The sequence below is a fragment of the Phyllostomus hastatus genome, unplaced genomic scaffold, assembly GCF_019186645.2.
Source record: "Phyllostomus hastatus isolate PE091 unplaced genomic scaffold, TTU_PhHast_1.1 phas_contig_64, whole genome shotgun sequence".
Taxonomy (NCBI): domain Eukaryota; kingdom Metazoa; phylum Chordata; class Mammalia; order Chiroptera; family Phyllostomidae; genus Phyllostomus; species Phyllostomus hastatus.
In genome coordinates, this window is record NW_025333928.1 from 9,716,185 (window position 1) to 9,735,725 (window position 19,541).

Below are 19,541 nucleotides of genomic sequence, written 5' to 3' on the forward strand. Positions count from 1 at the left end.
CTTACGGTATTTTCTCATAGCAGCCCAAATTGGCTAATAAACTATCTGACATAGATAAATTATTTGTAAGCTGTGCACTTAAAATGATTGTACTCTATGTACTTAACCTTAAGTCTGTGTTATACTTCAAGTAAACACACACACACACACACACACACACACACACACGACATCACTTCCAATAGTCCATCCTTCCCTATACTTGGTTCACCACCATTTATCTGATACCTGGCACCAAAGCCAGAGTCCATAAAATACGTGTTGAGTGAACCAATGACCCATGATGCTTGTTTCCTGAATATATTCTTTTTATCTGTGTATGGACCATGAGACATGAGCTCTATAAAGCCCAGTATTATTTCATCTTGCTTACTGAACACTATCCATAGGGCAAGGGTTAGTCAAAATTAGATGAGTTCAAAAAAACTGCAATAAATTAGAATGTGCAAACCTTGGACTGACTCTGACCATCTAGTGAAAACTGGATCTCTCTTACCTTTAGAATGAGCAGTGGTTCAAACTTTGACAAGAGATGAATAAATATGCATGTTCCTGACATCCAGTGTTCCAGAAATGAGCTTAAGATGTTCAATATCCCAGCTGTACCAGATAAGGTCCATCTTAGGTCTGAGGTTTGCAGGTATGTCCATAGACTGAGAAAAGATAGGAAACACATGTGTATATATGTCAGTGCATGCTGGGGTGAATGGAGCATGAGTGTGTATGTATGTGTAGGTGGGGCAGATATGTGCTCAGATGTTTGTGCACCTGAGTGTGTTTGTATACCTTTGCAGGAGTGTGTGTAAGTAAAAGCTGGCAGGGGAAAGAGAGTTGTTCAGACCACGCATTCTGTTTCAAGAAGGAGAGAGTATTTCGAAGGTGTGACTCTAGCTGACATTACTTAATTGGGTCACATTCTCATATCATTCCCAGAATATAGTACAGTCTTTGACATGTGGTAACCACCCAGGAAATTTTACTCACAAAAGACATCCAAGTGATTATTCTAACAAGTAACCTTACTAAGTTCAAGTTCAGCTCTGGTTGTTTTTTCTTGAAGCATCACAAATTGCCTAAGCTTGTTACCTTTCTCTTTTTGGGCCAGGATAAAAGGTATTAGTCCTGTCATAAAATTAGAATGGAGATCCAAGATGACGGAGGAATAAGTGGAAGCTTCGCTAACCTCCTCTCAGGGCCAATCTGGAAATACTGCTAAATTCTAGAGAAATCATCTTTTTTTTTCTTGGAAAGCTTTTACTTCCTTTTTAGAAAATATATCTTATTGAGCCCTGGCTGGTATAGCTCAGTGGACTGAGCATGGACTGTGAACCAAAGGATCATCAGTTCAATTCCCAGTCAGGACACATGCCTGGGTTGCAGGGTAGGTCCCCAGTGGGGACCACATGAGAGGCAACCACACATTGATGTTCCTCTCCCTCACTTTCTCCCTCCCTTCCCCTCTTTCTAAAAATAAATAAATAAATTAAAACCTTTAAAAATATATTTTATTGATTATGCTATTACAGTTGTCCCATTTCCCTCTCTTTATTCCCCTCTGCCCTGTGTACCCCCCTCTCACCTGCATTCCCCCTCTTTATTTCATGTCCATGGGTCATACATATAAATCCTTTGGCTTTTATATTTCCCATACTATTCTTACCCTCACCCTATCTATTTTCAACCTACAATCTATGCTACTTATTCTCTCTACCTTTTCCCCCTCTCTCCCCCTCTACCTCCCCCACTGGTAACCCTCCATGTGATCTCCATTCTGTGTTTCTGTTCCTGTTCTAGTCCTTTGCTTAGTTTGTTTTTGTTTCAGGTTCAGTTATGAATAACTGAGTTTGTTGTCATTTTACTGTTCATATTTTTTATCTTTTTTTTCTTAGATAAATCCCTCTACCATTTCATATAATAAGGGTTTGCTTGGTGATAATGAACTCCTTTAACTTGACTTTATCTGAGAAGCACTTTATCTGCCCTTCCATTCTAAATGAAAGCTTTGCTGGATAGAGCAATCTTGGATGTAGGTCCTTGCCTTTCATGACTTGGAATACTTCTTTCCAGCCCCTTCTTGCCTGTAAGGTCTCTTTTGAGAAATCAGCTGATTGTGTTATGGTCACTCCTTTGTAGGTAACTGTCTTTTTTTTCTCTTGCTGCTTTTAAAATTCTCTCCTTATCTTTAATCTTGGGTAATGTAATTATGATGTGCCTTGGTGTGTTTCTCCTGAGGTCCAACTTCTTTGGAACTCTCTAGAGAAGTCATCTTAGATAACCAACTTGACACTAGCTGGAAAGAAGCCTTGTAATCACAGATAGAAAAAGAAAACACTTCACCACAACATGACTGGTATGATGCACAGAGGAGATATTAAAGGACTGGCTGACCTCCCGTGGGTGGCAGCTGAAGTGCCAGTGATATTTCAGCAACTGGGGGGCTCCCCTCTGAGAAGCATGAGGTCTAAACCCCAAACTGTGCTCCCCAGCCCACATCACTAGAGCTGGAAAGGAACTCAGATAACATTCAGCTGTGAAAAGCAGCATGGTTTCTGTTGGCAAGGAGAGATGGCTGGAGTTGCAGAGAGCCTCTTAAAGGTCCAAAGCACAATTTTGTTTGCAGCCACTTACCCTGGGTGCCAGTAGAGGGAGGGCAGAGTGGACTAGAGACACTTTAGGAGAGTCTGGGGTTGGTGGCTCTGGGGAGAGAACTGAGGGCACAGTCACCACTATCCCAGTGCTGAGTCATCCTCCATACTGCAGGAGCCATCTCTCTCAGGATCAGCACTCCTCTCTGAATGGTGTCAGCCTGAGGGGATGAAACAGCCCCACCAGCAGGAGTTACTCTGTGGTGCTTAAGCTGGACTGCTGATTACAGATTGATTAGATTAACAACCAATCAGTTTAGTGCCTGATTTGTTTAACATCTTGAGGGGAAAAATACAAAGCAACAGCCAAAATGGGGAGACAAGGAAACAGACCTCAAATGAAAGAAAAAGAGAATTTTCCAGAATAGCTAGATGAAATGGAGGTAAGCAATTTACAAGAGAGTTTGGAGTAATGATTATAAGGATATTTAACAACATGAAAAAAAAAACATGAAAACCATAAAAAAGGATCAGTCAGAAATAGAGAATGCAATATCTGAGATAAATAATACACTGGAAGGAATAAACAGTGGGTTAGATGAAGCAGAGGATTGAATCAGTGCTTTGGAAGACAAGGTAGAAAAATACAATCAGGCAGAGCAGCAAAAAGAAAAGACAGTTTAAAAGAATGAGGAGAGCTTAAGAAACGTCTTGGACAACAAGAAGTGTAACATAATCTCTCATGGGAATACCAGAAGGAGAAGAGAATGAACACGGAATTGAGAACCTATTTGAAGAAATAATTATCAAAAACTTCTCTAATCTGGTGAAGGAAAAGGTTGCACAAGTCCAGGTAGCTCAGAAAGTCCTAAACAAGTTGGAATCAAAGAGGACTACACAGGGACATATCATAATTAAAATGACAAGGCTTAAAGATAAGGAGAGAACCCTAAAACCTGCAAGAGAAAAGCAAGTAGCTTCCTATAAGGGAACACCAATTTTTTGGACTCTAATTAGACTCTCACCTGATTACTCAACAGAAACATTTTAGGCCAGAAGGGAGTGGTGTGAAATATTCAAGGTGATGAAAAGCAAGACCTCCAACTAAGACTACTTTACCCAGCAAGGCTGGCATTTAAAATAGAAGGAGAAATAAGGAGCTTCTCAGACAAAATAAAACTAAAGGAGTCTGTTAACACCAAAGCAGTACTGCAACAAATGTTAAAGGGCTTGCTTTAAGAAAAAGAGAAAGAAAAAGATCGGAGGAAAACAGTCTAACAATAAAATTGCACTACATATGTATCTATCAATAATTACCTTAACTGTAAATGGATTAAATGCTCCAACCAAAAGACAGAGGGTAGATGGATAGAAAATCCATATATATGCTGCCTCCAAGAGACCTATCTTGGAGGCCTATCTCAGATCACAAGATATGTACAGACTAAAAGTAAAAGGTTGGAAAAAGATATTTCATGCAAATGGAAAATTTGAAAAAGCTGGGGTAGCAATACTTATATCTGACAAAATAGATTTTAAAACAAAGTAAGAGAAAAGAAGGACTCTACGTAATGATAAAGGGAACAATCCGAAAAGAGGATATAACCCTAGTAAACATTTATGCACCCAGCATAGGAGCATCTAGATATGTAAAGCAAATCATGATGGACATAAAAGGAGAGATAAACAGAAATACAGTCATAGTTGGGGATTTTACACCCCATTGACTTCAATGGATAGATCTTCCAGGCAGAAAATCAGCAAGGGGACAGCAACCTTAAACAACCCACTAGATCAAATGGATTTAATTGATATCTTCAGAGCATTTCACCCCAAAGCAGCAGAATATATATACTTTTCAAGTATACATGGAATGTTTTCTAGCAAAGATCTCCCATGGGTGCTAGGACACAAAACAAGTCTCAATAAATTTAAGAAGATTGAAATCATATCAAGTATCTTCTCCAACCACAATGCCATGAAACTAGAAATAAGTCACAAGAAGAACAATGAAAAACATACAAAGACGGGGAAGCTAAATAACATGTTATTAAACAATGAATGGGTCAACAAGCAGATCAAGGAAGAAATCAAAATATACCTTGAAACAAATGAAAATGAGCACACAACAATATAAAATCTGTGGGACACTGGGAAAGCAATCCTAAGAGGGAAATTCATAGCATTACAGGCCTATCTCAAAAAAGAAAAGAAAAAGCTCAAATAAACTATCTAACTTCACACATAAAAGAACTTGGAAAAAAACAACAAATAAAGCCTAAAGTGAGCAGAAGGAAGGCAGTAATTAAGATCAGAGTAGAAATAAATGGAACAGATTCTTAAAAATGATACAAAAGATCAATGAATCCAAGAGCTGGTTCTTTGAAACGATAAACAAGATTGGCAAACCTTTAACCAGACTCATCAAGAAAAAACAAAGAAGAAAGGACCCAAATAAATGAAATCAGAAATGAAAGAAGATAAATAACTGACACCAAAGAAATACAAAGGATTGTAAGAAAATATTATGAACAAATGCTAACAAACTAGACAACCTGGACAAAATGGATAAATTCCTAGAAATATACAATCTCCCAAAAATGAATCAGAAAGAATCAGAGAATCTGAATAGACAGACTACACCTAATGAAATGGAAGCAGTAATAAAAAAACTCCCCCAAAACAAAAGCCCTGGATGGCATGGCTTCACAGGTGAATTTCATCAAACATTCTGAGAAGAATTAACACCTCTGCTTCTCAAACTATTTCATAAAATTCAAGAGGAGGGAAGATTTCCAAACTCATTTTACAAGGCCAGCATTATCCTAATTCTAAAACCAGATGAAGACATTACAAAGAAAGAAAATTATAGGCCAATATCACTGATGAACATTGATGCTAGAATCCTCCACAAAATATTAGCAGACTGAATATAGCAATGCACCAAAAAGGTCATACATCATAATCAAGTGGAATTTATTCTGGGAATGCAAGAATGGTCAACATTTACAAATCAATAAATATGATTCACCACATAAACAAAATGAAGGGGATGAAAACAAATAATTACATCAATAGATGTAGAAAAAGCTTTTGATTAAATCTGGCACTGATTTATATAAAAACTCTCAGCAAAGTGGGAATAGAGGGAACATATCTAAAGATAAGGAAGACCATATATGACAAAACCACTACCAGCATTATACTCAATGGGCCAAAACTACAAGTGTACCATCGGGAACAAGACAAGGATGTCTGTTTTCACCCCTCTTCTTCAACATAGTACTGGAAATCCTAGCCACAGCAATCAGACAAGAAGAAGAAATAAAAGGCATCCAAATTGGAAAGGAAGAAGTAAAATTGTCTTTATTTGCAGATGACATGATAAGGTACATAGAGAACCCCAAACACTCCACCAAGAAACTACTAGAATTGACAAATGAATTCAACAAAGTAGCAGGACACAAAATTAACATTCAGAAATCAGTTGCATTTTTATATGCCAGTAATGAACTAACAGAAAGGGAAATTAAGAAAACAATCCCATTCATAATTACTTCAAAAAGAATAAAATACCTAGGAATAAACCAAAACCAGGATGTAAAAGACCTTTACTCGGAAAATTATAAGACACAGAGAAAAAAACTGAAGAAGATACAAATAAGTGGAAGTATATACCATGTTGCTGGATGGGATGAGTTAATATTAAAATGTCCATTCTACCCAAAGGAATCTATAGATTCAATGCAATTCCTATCAAGCTTCCAATGATGCATTTTACAGAACCAGAACAAGTATTATGAAATAAATTTCAAAAATTTATGTGGAACCACAAAAGGTCCCACAAAGCAATAGTGATCCTGAGAAAGAAGAACAAAGTTGGAGGAATCACACTACCTATTATCAAACTATAATACAAGACTATAGTAATCAAAACAGGCTGAACAGCCTGGTGCTGGCATAAAAACAGACAAATAGATCATTGAAATAGAATAGAGAGTCCAGAAATAAATCCACACCTTTATGGTCAATTAGTATTAGACAGAGGGAGCAAGCACATACAATGGGCTAAAGATAGTTTATTCAATAAATGGTGTTGGGAAAATTGTACAGATACATGGAGAAAAATGAAACTAGACCACCTTCTTACACACAAGAATAAATTCAAAATAGATCAAAGTCTTAAATGTTAGACCTCAAACCATAAAAATCCTAGGAGGAAACATAGGCAGCAAAATCTTGGATATTGTTCATAGCAATATTTTATCAAATACATCTCCCCAGTCAAGAGAAACAAAAGAAAAAAAAATAAACAAATGTGACTACATCAAACTAAAAAGGTTTTGCACAGCAAAGGAAATCATCAGCAAAATTAAAAAACAACACACAGAATGGAAGAACATATTCATCGATACACCTGATAAGGGGTTAATATTCAAAATGTATAAAGAACTTACAACACCAAAAAAGCAAATAACCCAATTTAAAAATGGACAAAGGACCTGAATAGACGTTTCTCCAAAGAGAACATACACATGGCCAATAGACATATAAAAAGATGCTCAACATCACTAATCATCAGAAAAATGCAAATTAAAACCACACTGAGATACCATCTCACACCTGTCAGAATAACTATCATCAATAAATCAACAACCAACACGTGCTGGTGAGAATGTGGAGAAAGGGGAACACTTTTGCACTGTTTGTAGGAATGCAGACTGGGGCAGCCACTGTGGAAAGCAGTATGGAGATACCTCAAAAAAATTGAAAGTGAACCTGCCTTTTGACCCAGTGATCCCATTTCTGGGAATATATCCAAAGGAACCCAAAACACTAATGTGAAAGTACATAAACACCCTTATGTTCATTTTAGCGTGATTTACAATTCCCAAGATATGGAAGCAGCCCAAGTGTCCATCAATAGATAAGTGGATAAAATAACTATGGGACATTTATACAATGGTATTCTACTTGGGAATAAAGAAGAAAATTTACCCTTTGCAAAGTATGGATGAACCTGGAGAACAGTATGTTAAGTGAAATAAGCCAGTCAAAGAAAGACAAATACCATATGTCTTTCACTCATATATGAAGTCTAATGAACAAACTAAACTAACAAGGAAAATACAAACAGACTCACAGATAGAGAGCTGGATAATAGCTAAGTGGGGAGGTTAGGTAGTGGAAGCATTAAGCAAACAGGAAAAGGACTCATGGAGATGGACAACAGTGTGGTGAGTGTGGAGAGGGAGTATAAGGGGACTAAATGGTAATGGAAACAAATGTAACAAAAATATACCTTTTAAAGATTTTATTTATTTTTAGAGGGGAAGGGAAGAACATCAATGTGTGTTTAGAGGAGAAGGGAAGGAAACATCAGTGTGTGTTTGTCTCTCACGCACTCCCCCCGCCCCCCGCCCCCCGCACTGGGAACCTGGCTCACAACCCAAGTATGTGCCTTAGCCTGGGAATAGAACTGGAAACCCTTTAGTTTGCAGGTCAGCACTTAATCCACTGAGCCACACCAGCTGGGGCAAAACACATTTTTTTTTTGACGATTGGGAGTTCCCATTTTATTTTATTTTTAATTATTTTAAAATATATTTTATTGATTATGCTATTACAGTTGTCCCATTTCCCCCCTTCACTCCCCTCCACACTGCACACTCTCTCTCACCCATATCCCCCCTTTAGTCATGTCCATGTGTCTTAAGTTCTTTAGCTTCTACATTTCTCATACTACTCTTACCCTCCCCCTGTCTATTTTCAACCTACAATCTATGCTACTTATTCTCTGTACCTTTTCCCCCTCTCTCCTCCTCCCACTCCCCTGTTGCTAACCCTCCATGTGATCTCCATTTCTGTGGTTCTGTTCCTGTTCTAGTTGTTTGCTTAGTTTCTTTTGGTTTTGTTTAGGTGTGGTTGTTAATAATTGTGAGTTTGCTGTCCTTTTACTATACATGTTTTTTTTATCTTCTTTTCTTAGATAAGTCCCTTTAACATTTCATAAAATAAGGGCTTGGTGATGATGAACTCCTTTAACTTGACCTTATCTGAGAAGCACTTTATCTGCCCTTCCATTCTAAATGAAAGCTTGGCTGGATAGAGTAATCTGGGATATAGGTCCTTGTCTTTCATGACGTGGAATATTTCTTTCCAGCCCCTTCTTGCCTGTAAGGTCTCTTTTGAGAAATCTGCTGACAGTCTGATGGGAACTCCTTTGTAGGTTACTGTCCCCTTATCTCTTGCTGCTTCTAGGATTCTCTCCTTCATTTTTACCTTGGCTAATGGAATTATGATGTGCCTTGGTGTGTTTCTTCTTGGGTCCAACTTCTTTGGGACTCTCTGAGCTTCCTGGATTTCCTGGAAGTCTATTTCCTTTGCCAGAATGGGGAAGTTCTCCTTTATTATTTGTTCAAATATGTGTTCAATCTGTTGCTTTTCCTCTTCCCCTTCTGGTACCCCCTATAATTCGGATGTTGGAACATTTAAAGATGTCCTGGAGGTTCCTAAGCTTCTCCTCGGTTTTTTGAATTCTTATTTCTTCATTCTTTCCTGTTTGGTTGTATTTTTTCTTCCTTCTGGTCCACTCCATTGACTTGAGTCCCAGTTTCCTTCCCATCACTATTGGTTCTCCGTGCATCTTCTTTCATCTCTTTTATGGTGACCTGCATTGTTTTCATGTAATTTGCGCCCAAAATCAACCAATTCTGTGAGCTTCCTGATCACCAGTGTTTTGAACTGTGCATCTGATAGATTGGCTATCTCTCAGTCACTTAAAATTATGAGTCCTGGGGCATTGATCTGTTCTTCTGTTTGAGACATGTCTCTCTCTGTCTTTTTTTGGTCTGGTAGCTCCTGTTACAGTAAGGGGCGGAGCCTTAGGTGTTCACCAGGGCTGGGCACCCCAGTCGCTAGATTGTGATGTTGTATGTGGGGGTGGGGGTGGGGAAAGGAGGGAACAATGGCAGTAGCTCCCTTCTCCTGGGACCTCAGTCCCTTCTCTAGGATCCTGGGTTGTGAGCTCTGCCCTGCTCCACAATCACCGCCTCACTGGGTCTGCCAGCTGCCGCTTTCAAACTCTGGGTCCACCTGCTGTGATCTTGTGCGCCCCAGATGCCTTATGCACTCCTGGTTGCCTTATGCACCCACTGCTCTCCGCTCTCCGCTCTGCGACCCGTGCTGTGGCCCGAGCCCAGCTGCTCCTCTCTGCCCCTCCTACTGGTCTGGATGAACGGGTCTACTTCTACTTTTTGGCTGTCTGACTTCCATTCAGATAAATTCTCTATCAGTTCTGGGCATTATTCTGCCTCTAAATTGTTGTTGTTTTAATCTTGGTTGTGCATGGAGGTACGGTGTGTCCACCTATGCCTCCATGCCTCCACCTTGTCGGAAATCCAGAAAAAACATTTTTAAAAAGATGTTCCCATTACTGCAGAAAGTGCTCATGCTACCTCATGCCATTGTCCACACTCTATGATAAGTTAACCATTCTTTTGACCTCCATCATCATAGATTAATTTTGCCTCTTTTTGATCTTCATATAAGTGGAATCATATAATACATAATCTTTTGTGTCTGACATCTTTCACTGCACATATTCTCTGTGAGTACTCTCCTTACTGATGCATGTATGAGAAGTTTGTTCTTTTCAACTGCTGTGCAGAAGTCTATTCTGTGTATCAATCATAATTTACTTTTCCATCCTACTGTTGATAGACATTAGGGTTATTGCCAGTTAGGACTGTTATCAATGAGGGGTTTTGAAGAATAAATAGGAGTTTTTCCTGTGGAACTTGATAGGGCAGCCATTAATTAAAATCTACAAATGGCCTGACCCAGGAACAACAAAGCAGTGGATATGGGCTCATTTTGCTTGCAAAGGCACACCTGATGTTGGGTTCTATTTGTGATGAGGAGTTGAGACACTGATATCCTGGAGCCTCCAGATCTCTATAGGGGTTGAGGGCCCACCCAGATGTCTGTTTGGCTGGCAACAGACAGCCCAGGAGCACAATGAGGCATAACTGACATCCTCAAGGTCAAAGGGTGAGGCATGGTCTGGATTCTCTCCAGAGATTCTTTTCAAGTGATTCAGTCATTCTCTGACTTAAACAAATTCTTTCTCTGCCTCCTTCCAAAAATGATTTGATGTGGGTTCTGTTACATGTTACAAATAGAAAGAAAACAACAGAAAAACAGATTTAAATGATAAAACCTATTAAGGAGATATAGATTGGAGTTGTGGGGTGGGGAAACTAATGAGAGTAAGGAGGAGTAAAGCAAATAACTAGGTAATTGCATATTGAACTTCCTGCGAGGCAAGGCAATAAGAGAAATGAGATGATTTCCATAGCTTATTAGTTCTTCAAGAGTACTTGGAGAGGACCCAAGATGGTGGAGGAGTGAGTGCAAGTTACACTAACTTCCTCCCAGGACCAATCTGGAATTACAACTAAATTGTGGAGAAGTCATCCAGAACAAACAACTGAACAAAAGCAACAGAGAAACTTTATAACCACAGACAGACAGAAGAATCAGATTCAGCAAAATGTGACTGGTAGAGAGTGTGGTAGAGATGCGAGAGGGCTGTGGCGGGCACCCAGAGGCAGCAGCTGAAGTGCTGGAAGGACACTTAGGCAGCCAGTTGGATCACCCTGAGAAGTGTGAGGTCTAAACCCTAAGCTGGTAGCCCCAGCCTAAAGCGCAAGAGCCCAAAAAGTACACAGATAACATCCAGCTGTGAAAAGTGGCAGGGGTGCTGTCTGCCAGGGACAGATGGCTGGAGACACAAAGAGCTGTTTAAAGGGCTAATGCATAAATTTCCATTTACAACCACTTACCCTGGGCTCTGGCAAAGGGCAGGGGCCCAGAGTAGACAGGAGACACTTGAGGAGACACCGGGAATGGAGGCTCTGGGGAGAGAACTGAGTGAGTAGCCACTGGGATCCTGGTGCTGAGTTATCCCCCATACTGCAGCAGCCATCTTGTTTGGGTAGACCACTCCACTTCAAGTGGCAGCAGCCTGAGGGGAAGCAATAGCCCTGACTCCAGGAGGGACTCTTCCTAGACCCTGTGGTACTTAAGTCTGACTGCTGAGTGCCAAGTGACCAGATTAATAACTGAAGGAGACAGTCAGATGGTAGATCTCTGGTAGTCTCAAACAGGCTGCCTAAGGCCAGATGGGGTCACCATCTGACATCACCAGAGGCTGATACAGAAAGAAAAAACAGTTGTAAATACTACTGAGACAAAGCCTGCCATGGTCTTCTCCATGATTTGCAATATTTTCTTTCCTGCATAGCTTTTTAACATTCATTTCTTGTCCCTTAAGTTTCTATATATTAAGTCGCTAGATTTTATATTATTGTTTATTTCAATTCACATATTTTGCTCCTCCCTTCTCTTACTCCATTTTACCTTCTTTCCTCTTATTATTTTTGTTTTAATTTTGTTTTCTCTCTTGCTAAAGCTTGTTTCCATTCTGCACTCTTACTATTTCTCCCCTGTCCAGCCTCTCAAAACTAATTTTCTTGTCAATGGTCATCTCACATTTTTTTCTTGCTTTTAAAATACCTGCACTCTCTCCCCACCTTTATCCATCTTTGCTCTTTGGTTGTGGATAGGGTAGTTGCTGTTGCTTTTTTTTTTTTTTCATTTTATCTCTAGATCTTCACTATTTTTGTGTTTCAAATCTCAAATTTTACTGTTCCCCTCTCCTACTTTTTTTTTGGCTCAAAGTTTATTTTTTCCCTGTGTTAGCCTATTTTCCCCCTTTTTCTTTTTCACCCTGCCTTTTTTTTCTTTTCATCACAAATTTTAATTTTTCCCTGTCTTATCCTGGTTTTTGTTCCTCACTCTTAGTATTCCCTCTCCCTCTATCATCTCAAAATAACCACCCTTTCCTCTATACACTCCTTAAGCTTTCTTTCTTTCTTTTCCCCTCTTAGTCCCATCCCACCTATGTTAATTTTAGCTCATTTGTAGTTGATAGTGCTGTCGTAGATCTTTTTCTCCAGTTTGGTTCCTATTTTTTTTTATTATTCATTTACTTTTTTCCTTTTTCCTTCTCTCACTTTTCATTTTATTTTTTAAATTTCTGTTTAAACCTAATACTATATGCTTCCCTTTTCTTACTCCATTCTGCCTTCTTCATTCCCCTTTTTATTTATATTGAAAATTTTACTTTCTCTCTTCACATTGCTCTGATTGATTCCCTACTCTATTAGTGCTCCTCCCTCTACTCTCTCAAAATCATTTTTCTTTCAGTAGGTCACCTGATATTTTCTCTCCTTTCTTATAATAGTCTTAATCTCTTTACACCTTTATTAATACTGGTTCATTTGTTGTTGATAGTGGGGTTGTGGGTGGGAGTTATTTTGTGGATGTGGGTTTGTTTCCTGGGCTGTGTAGTTTTGTTCTGGCAGCATCTGCACAACAGCATATAAGAAGTGGTGGGTGAAGTAACCCCCAGTCAACAAGCTGGAGGGAAGGACCCACCAAAGAACAACCCAACAACAATCAAAATCCAATTACATCCAGAGAGCCAACATAAACAGCATAAGGGGCATCCCAAGAACAACAAGTTCAAGAGATCAAGGAGACTGCACCATTGAATCACACAGGTCTCCTACCATAGAAGTTCACACCACAAAGACAAGGAGTCAAAGCAGATCAATTTAAGAAGCAGAAGCAAACAAGAAGTGTCTCCCCTAAAATGGGAGACAAGGAAACAACCTCTAATTGAAAGGAAAGGAGGACTCCCCAGAAAGAGTGCTAAGTGAAACAGAGGCAAGTAAACTATCAGATATTGAGTTCAAAACAATGGTTATAAGGAAGCTCACTGATTTCAGTGAGAATTACAGAAAAACTACAGAGAAGCTACAAGAAACTTACTGTGAACTACATCAGTTTGAAAAAAGACATAAAAACTATCAATAAGAGCCAGGAGAAAATGAAAAATACAATTTCTGAATTGAAGAACACAGTAGAAGAATCAAAAGCAGGCTAGATGAGGCAGAGGATTGAATCAGAAAGCTGGAGGACAAGGTAGAAAATTCCAAGAATGAGCAAGAAAAGAAAAAATAATTTAAAAAAAAACAAAAGAGGTTAAGGGAACTTCAGGACAACATGAAACATAATAATATCCATAAAATGGGGATACCAATTAGGAGCAAGGGATGGAAAACCTGTTTGAAAAAGTAATGATGGAAAACTCCCCTAATTTGATTAGAGAAAAAGCCACACGAATTCAGGAAGCATGGAGGGTCCCAATCAAGAGGAACCCAAAGAGGCACACTCCAAGCCACATCATAATTAAAATGGTAAAATTCAAAGACAAAGAGAGAATCTCAAAGGCAGCAAGGGAGAAACAGGAAGAAACATACAAGGGAACTCCAATAAATCTAGCAGCTGACTTCTCAAAAGAAACACTCCAAGCCATAAGGGAATGGCAAGAAATATTCCAAGTAATGAAAAGCAAATGCCTGCAACCAAAAACTATTCTACCTAGCAAGGCTCTCATTTAAAATGGAGGATGAAATAAGGAGTTTCCCAGACAAAAGAAGGCTGAAAGAGTATACCTTGACCAAACAAGTATTGTAAGATATGCTAAAGGGACTACTTTAAGAAGATGAAGAAAAAGAATGTGAGAGAGAGGAACACAGGTACAAAGGAAGTAAAATGCCAATGAATAAGTACCTATCAATAATAACCTTAAATGTAAATGGATTAAATGCTCCAATCAACAGATGTAGGGTATCTGAATGGATGATAAAACATGACCTGCACATATGCTCCCTACAAGAAACCCAGAAAAAAAGACCTACATAGATTGAAAGTGAAGGGTTGGAAAAAATATTCCAAGCAAATGGATGGGAATAAAAAGCCAGGGTAGCAATACCTATATCAGACAAAATAGACTTCAAAACAAAGGCCAGAAAAAGAGACCCAGAAGGATACTTCATAATACTCAAGGGAAGAATCCATCAAGAAGACATATATATTGTAAACATATATGCACCCAACACAGGAGCACCCAAATATATAATGAAAATCTTGGAGGACTTCAAGAAAGATAGAGATAGCAATATACTTACAGTAGGGGATTTTAATACCCCATTGTCAACAATGGATAGATCTTCCAAATCAGTATCAACAAGGATATTATGGCATTGAACAACACAGTAGATGAAATGGACTTAACTGATATATACAGAACCTTTCATCCCAAAGAGGCAAAATACACATTCTTTTCAAATGCACATGGAACATTTTCAAAGATAGACCACATGATAGAACACAAAACAAGCCTCAACAAATTCAAGAAAACTGAAATCATATCAAGCATTTTCTCAGACCACAAGGGCCTGAAACTAGAAACCAACCTTAAGGAAAAAAAAACCCTCAAAAAATTCAAATTCGTGGAGACTGAATAGCATGCTATTAAACAATGAATGGGTCAATAATGAGATTAAGGAAGAAACCAAAATGTTTCTGGAAACAAATGAAAATGAAATCACAACATCACAAAACCTATGGGACACAGCAAAGGCAGTCCTGAGAGGGAAGTTCATAGCAATACAGGCCTACCTAAAAAAGATAAAAACATTTCAAATAAACAACCTGACCCTACATCTACAAGAACTGAAGGAACAACAACAAACAAAGCCCAAATCAAGTAGAAGGAAGGAAATAATTAAGATCAGAGCCGAATTAAATGACATAGAGAATAAAAGAACAATTCAAAGAATCAATAAATCCAGGAGCTGGTTATTTGAAAAGATAAACAAAATTGACCAGATTTTAACCAGACTCATCAAGAAAAAAGAGAGAGAGAAGCAATCACCATTGTTCCCTCTAAGACCCCATGCCCACATACAGCGTCACAACCCAGGGACTGGGTTGTCCTGCCCTGGTGAACACTAAGCCTCTGCCCCTCATCCATAACAGGCGAGACAAGACAAAAAAAAAAAAATGGCCCAAACAGAAGAACACATCAAAGCTCCACAGCAAATACAAGTAAGCAGCCAAGAGATAGCCAACCCATCAGATGCACAGTTCAAAGCACTGGTGATCAGAATGCTCAACAGATGAAGAATTTGGTTGCAAATTAGATGGAAAAATGAAGGTTACGCTAAATGAAATGAAGGAAAATGCACAGGGAACCACTAGAGATGGGAAGGAAACTGGAACTTAAATCAATGGAGTGGACCAGAAGGAAGAAAGAAACAACCAATCAGAAAAGAATGAAGAAACATTCTTCAAAAAAATGAGGAGAGGCTTAGGAACTTCCAGGGCATCTTTAAACATTCCAACATCTGAATAATAAGGGTACCAGAAGGGGAAGAGGAAGAGCAAGAAATTGAAGACTTATTTGAACAAATAATAAAGGAGAACTTCCCCAATCTGGCAAAGGAAATACATTTCCAGGAAGTCCAGGAAGCTCAGAGAGTCCCAAAGAAGTGGGACCCAAGAAGGAACACACCAAGGCACTCATAATTACTTTACCTAAGATTAAAATGAAGGACAGAATCCTAGAGGCAGCAAGAGATAAGGGGACAGTAACCTACAAAGGAGTTCCCATCAGACTGTCAGCGGAGTTCTCAAGAGACCTTGCAGGCAAAAAGGGGCTGGAAAGAAGTATTCCAAGTCATGAAAACAAGGACCTACATCCAAGATTGCTCTATCCAGTAAAGCTTTCATTTAGAATGGAAGGACAGATAAAGTGCTTCTCAGATAAGGTCAAGTTAAAGGAGTTCATCATCACCAAGCCCTTATTTTATGAAATGTTAAAGGGGTTTATCTAAGAAAAGGAAGATAAAAAACATGTATAGTAAAAGGACAGCAAACCCACAATTATTAATAACCACGTCTACAAGAAAAACAAAAACAAAGTGAACAACTAGAACAGGAACAGAACCACAGAAATGGAGATCACATGGAGGGTTAGCAACAGGGGAGTGGGAGGAGGAGAGAGGGGGAAATGGTACAGAGAGTAAGTAGCATAGATGGTAGGTAGAAAATAGACAGGGGGAGGGTAAGAATAGTATGGAAAACGTAGACACTAAAGAACTTAAGACACACGGACATGAACTAAAGGGGGGAATGTGTATGGGAGAGGGTGTGCAGGGTGGAGGGGAATGAAGTGGGGGTAATGGGACAACTGTAATAGCATAATCAATAAGATATTAAAAAAGAAAAACAAAAAGCTAAAAAGAAAAGAAAAAGAGAGGGGCCAAATAAATAAAATCAGAAATGAAAGAGTACAGACTACAACTGATACTACAGAAATACAAAGGATTGTAAGAAATTACTATAAACAACCATATGCAAAGAAATTTGAAAACCTGGATGAAATGAACAAATTTCTAGAAACATAAAATCTTCCAAAAGTAAATCAAGAAGCAGAACGCCTGAACAGACCAATAACAGCTAATGAAATTGAAGTAGTAATTTAAAAACTCCCAGCACACAAAAGCCCTGGACCAGACAGTTTCACAGGAGAATTTTACAAAACATTTAAGGAAGAGCTAACCATGATTGTTCTCAAACTATTCCAAAAAATCCAAAAAGAGGGAAGACTCCCTAATTCTTTTAATGAGGCTAGCGTCATCCTAATCCCAAAACCAGATAAACACACAAGAAAGAAAACTACAGGCCAATATTGTTGATGAACATAGAGGCTAAAATCCTCAACAAAATATGGGCAAGGTGCATCCAACAATACATTAGAAAGGTCATACACTATGATCAACTGGGATTCAACCCAGGGATGCAAGGATGGTACAATATTTGCAAATCAATAAACCTAATACATTACATAAACAAAAGGAAAGACAAAAATCACATGATCATATCAACAGATGCAGAAAAAGCATTTGATAAAGTACAGCACCCATTTATGATAAAAAACACTCAGCAAAGTGGGAATAGAGGGAGCATTCCTCAACATAATAAAGACCATATACAAGAAACCTACAGCCAACATCATACTCAGTGGGCAAAAAATAAAAGCTTTCCAACTGAGATCAGGAACAAGAGACAGATGTCCACTTTCACCACTTCTAGTCAACATACTATTGGAAGTTCTAGCCACAGCAGTCAGAGAAGAAAAAGAAATAGAAGGCATCCAAATTGGAAAGGAAGAGGTAAAACTTCATGGTTTGCAAATGACATGATCATGTACATAGAAAACCCTGTAGACTCCACCCAAAACCTACTCGTTCTAATAAGTGAATTGGGCAAAACAGCGGGATACAAAGTCAATATTTAGTAATCAAAGGTGTACATTTGGTGTACATTTTTGTACACCAACAATGAAATATCAGAAACAGAAAAATTGAGGGAAAAATCCCATTTGCTAGAGCAACAAGAAAAATAAAGTACCTAGGAATAAACCTTACCAAGGAGGTAAAGGACCTGTACTCAGAAAACTACACAACACTGAAGAAAGAAATTAAGGAAGACACAAATAAATGGAAGCATGTACCATGTTCATGGATTGGAAGAATTAACATCATCAAAATGTTCATACTACCCAAAGTAATTCATAGATTCAACACAATCCCTATTAAAATACTAATGACATATTTCACAGACATACAACAAACATTTCAAAAATTTATATTGAATCATAAATGACCCCAAATAGTCTCAGCAATTTTGAAAAAGAAGAACAAAGTAGGAGGGATCATACTACCTGATATCAAACTATACTACAAGGCTACTGTAATCAAAACAGTCCAGTACTGTCATGAGAACAGACACATAGATCAATGGAACAGAATAGAGAGCCGAGAAATAAGCCCATATCTCTATGGTCAATAAATATTTGACAAAGGTGGCAGAAGAATAAAATTGAGTAAAAATAGCCTCTTCAAGAGATGGTGTTGGGAGATCTGGACAGCTACATGCAAAAAAATGAAACTTGACTTCCGGCAAGATGGAGGCATAGATGGACGCAACGTACCTCTACGCTCAACCAAGATTAGAACAACAACAATTTAGAGGCAGAATAACACCCAGAACTGATAGAGAATTTATCTGAATGGAAGTCAGACAGCCAAGAAGTTGAAGTAGACCCGTTCATCCAGACCGGTAGGAAGGGCGGAGAGGAGGACCCGGGAGTGGGGCGTGGCATGAGGGGAGAGCAGGGAGAATGGGGTACCTAAGGCAACTGGGAGCGTGTTAGCCCTCCGGGGCATCCAGGACCGCAGCGGGTTGACCCTGAGTATTGCCGGACCCAGTGTGGACCCAGTGTGTTGGCGATTGTGGACCAGGGCAGAGCACACAACCCAGGATCCCAGGATGGGTACTTAGGTGCCAGGAGAGCAGAGATACCGCCATTGTTCCCTCCCACCCCACCCCCACCCCCAACCCCAACCCCACATACAACGTCACAATCTAGCGACTGGGGTGCCCAGCCCTGGTGAACACCTAAGGCTCCGCTCCTTACTGTAACAGGAGCTACCAGACCAGAAAAAAAAAGAGAGAGAGAGAGAGAGAGAGAGAGAGAGAGAGAGAGAGAGAGTGAGATGTCTCAAATAGAAAAACGGAGTGATGCCCCAGCGCTCATTCTTTTGAGCTACCAAGAGATAGCCAATCTATCAGATGCACAGTTCAAAACACTGGTGATCAGGAAGCTCACAGAATTGGTTGATTTTGGGCGCAAATTACATGAAAACAATGCAGGTCACCATAAAAGAGATGAAGGAAGATGCACGGAGAACCAATAGTGATGGGAAGGAAACTGGGACTCAAGTCAATGGAGTGGACCAGAAGGAAGAAAAATACAACCAAACAGGAAAGAATGAAGAAATAAGAATTCAAAAAAACCGAGGAGAAGCTTAGGAACCTCCAGGACATCTTTAAATGTTCCAACATCCGAATTATAGGGGTACCAGAAGGGGAAGAGGAAAAGCAACAGATTGAACACATATTTGAACAAATAAT

At 39.1% G+C, this 19,541-nt stretch overlaps 1 long non-coding RNA gene across 3 annotated transcripts in view; it reads right to left on the reverse strand.

Annotated features, from left to right (window-relative positions):
- LOC123825704 overlaps nucleotides 1-19,541 on the reverse strand; it is a 57,230-nt gene that overhangs the window by 25,581 nt on the left and 12,108 nt on the right. For all 3 annotated transcript variants that reach the window (XR_006786934.1, XR_006786936.1, XR_006786935.1), the window contains exon 2: nucleotides 497-653. This is a non-coding gene — a long non-coding RNA (uncharacterized LOC123825704). The remainder of the gene's footprint in view (nucleotides 1-496; nucleotides 654-19,541) is intronic.